Source organism: Schistocerca piceifrons, unplaced genomic scaffold (genome assembly GCF_021461385.2).
Source record: "Schistocerca piceifrons isolate TAMUIC-IGC-003096 unplaced genomic scaffold, iqSchPice1.1 HiC_scaffold_969, whole genome shotgun sequence".
NCBI classification, from domain to species: Eukaryota; Metazoa; Arthropoda; class Insecta; order Orthoptera; family Acrididae; genus Schistocerca; species Schistocerca piceifrons.
In genome coordinates this window covers 15,001-17,500 of record NW_025729244.1, presented here as the reverse complement: position 1 = coordinate 17,500, position 2,500 = coordinate 15,001, and the positions used below count along the sequence as shown (strand labels likewise).

The window sequence follows — 2,500 nt, the reverse complement described above, 5'->3', positions numbered from 1 at the left end:
CGCCGCTGTTGGCTCGGGATGCTCTCGGGCGGAATAATCGCTCCCGTCAGCGGCGCTTCAGCTTTGGACAATTTCACGACCCGTCTTGAAACACGGACCAAGGAGTCTAACATGTGCGCGAGTCATTGGGCTGTACGAAACCTAAAGGCGTAATGAAAGTGAAGGTCTCGCCTTGCGCGGGCCGAGGGAGGATGGGGCTTCCCCGCCCTTCACGGGGCGGCGGCCTCCGCACTCCCGGGGCGTCTCGTCCTCATTGCGAGGTGAGGCGCACCTAGAGCGTACACGTTGGGACCCGAAAGATGGTGAACTATGCCTGGCCAGGACGAAGTCAGGGGAAACCCTGATGGAGGTCCGTAGCGATTCTGACGTGCAAATCGATCGTCGGAGCTGGGTATAGGGGCGAAAGACTAATCGAACCATCTAGTAGCTGGTTCCCTCCGAAGTTTCCCTCAGGATAGCTGGTGCTCGTACGAGTCTCATCCGGTAAAGCGAATGATTAGAGGCCTTGGGGCCGAAACGACCTCAACCTATTCTCAAACTTTAAATGGGTGAGATCTCCGGCTTGCTTGATATGCTGAAGCCGCGAGCAAACGACTCGGATCGGAGTGCCAAGTGGGCCACTTTTGGTAAGCAGAACTGGCGCTGTGGGATGAACCAAACGCCGAGTTAAGGCGCCCGAATCGACGCTCATGGGAAACCATGAAAGGCGTTGGTTGCTTAAGACAGCAGGACGGTGGCCATGGAAGTCGGAATCCGCTAAGGAGTGTGTAACAACTCACCTGCCGAAGCAACTAGCCCTGAAAATGGATGGCGCTGAAGCGTCGTGCCTATACTCGGCCGTCAGTCTGGCAGTCATGGCCGGTCCTTGCGGCCGGCCGCGAAGCCCTGACGAGTAGGAGGGTCGCGGCGGTGGGCGCAGAAGGGTCTGGGCGTGAGCCTGCCTGGAGCCGCCGTCGGTGCAGATCTTGGTGGTAGTAGCAAATACTCCAGCGAGGCCCTGGAGGGCTGACGCGGAGAAGGGTTTCGTGTGAACAGCCGTTGCACACGAGTCAGTCGATCCTAAGCCCTAGGAGAAATCCGATGTTGATGGGGGCCGTCATAGCATGATGCGCTTTGTGCTGGCCCCCGTTGGGCGAAAGGGAATCCGGTTCCTATTCCGGAACCCGGCAGCGGAACCGATACAAGTCGGGCCCCTCTTTTAGAGATGCTCGTCGGGGTAACCCAAAAGGACCCGGAGACGCCGTCGGGAGATCGGGGAAGAGTTTTCTTTTCTGCATGAGCGTTCGAGTTCCCTGGAATCCTCTAGCAGGGAGATAGGGTTTGGAACGCGAAGAGCACCGCAGTTGCGGCGGTGTCCCGATCTTCCCCTCGGACCTTGAAAATCCGGGAGAGGGCCACGTGGAGGTGTCGCGCCGGTTCGTACCCATATCCGCAGCAGGTCTCCAAGGTGAAGAGCCTCTAGTCGATAGAATAATGTAGGTAAGGGAAGTCGGCAAATTGGATCCGTAACTTCGGGATAAGGATTGGCTCTGAGGATCGGGGCGTGTCGGGCTTGGTCGGGAAGTGGGTCAGCGCTAACGTGCCGGGCCTGGGCGAGGTGAGTGCCGTAGGGGTGCCGGTAAGTGCGGGCGTTTAGCGCGGGCGTGGTCTGCTCTCGCCGTTGGTCGGCCTCGTGCTGGCCGGCGGTGCAGGATGCGCGCGCCTGCGCGGCGTTCGCGCCCCGGTGCTTCAACCTGCGTGCAGGATCCGAGCTCGGTCCCGTGCCTTGGCCTCCCACGGATCTTCCTTGCTGCGAGGCCGCGTCCGCCTTAGCGTGCTCCTCCGGGGGCGCGCGGGTGCGCGGATTCTCTTCGGCCGCCATTCAACGATCAACTCAGAACTGGCACGGACTGGGGGAATCCGACTGTCTAATTAAAACAAAGCATTGCGATGGCCCTAGCGGGTGTTGACGCAATGTGATTTCTGCCCAGTGCTCTGAATGTCAACGTGAAGAAATTCAAGCAAGCGCGGGTAAACGGCGGGAGTAACTATGACATTCTCTTGTCTCGCCTGCCTGCTCATATTGGTGCACGCATTCTTGGACGGCGGATAAATGCGGCTGCATTCGCCGATGACCTCCTGCTGTTTGCCGAGACTCGTGATGGGTTGCAGGAACTTCTCACCATCGCCACATCGGCCCTGGGGGATCTCGGGCTCGAGGTCAACCCACGGAAGTGTTTTTCTCTCGCCCTTGTCTCATCAGGCCGGGAGAAGAAAACCAAGGTCGACGAGACTGTCATCTTTCGTGCTGGGGGGAACAACATCCCAGCACTGGCGATGGGAGATACTTTCAAGTATCTAGGCCTGCAATTTTCCACGTGCGGACGCAGTCTTTTTCATCCCCGGCGGGAGGTCGAGAAGCAGATGAACATCATCAAGCGTGCACCACTCAAACCTCAGCAGCGGCTTTTTGCCCTTCGTTCTGTTATCCTCCCGGGTATTTTCCATGGTCTCGCCCTGG

General features: G+C 58.8%; 1 pseudogene; it reads left to right on the top strand.

The window, feature by feature from the left end:
• The window catches only part of LOC124774709, a 5,907-nt pseudogene that overhangs the window by 841 nt on the left and 2,566 nt on the right, over positions 1-2,500 (top strand).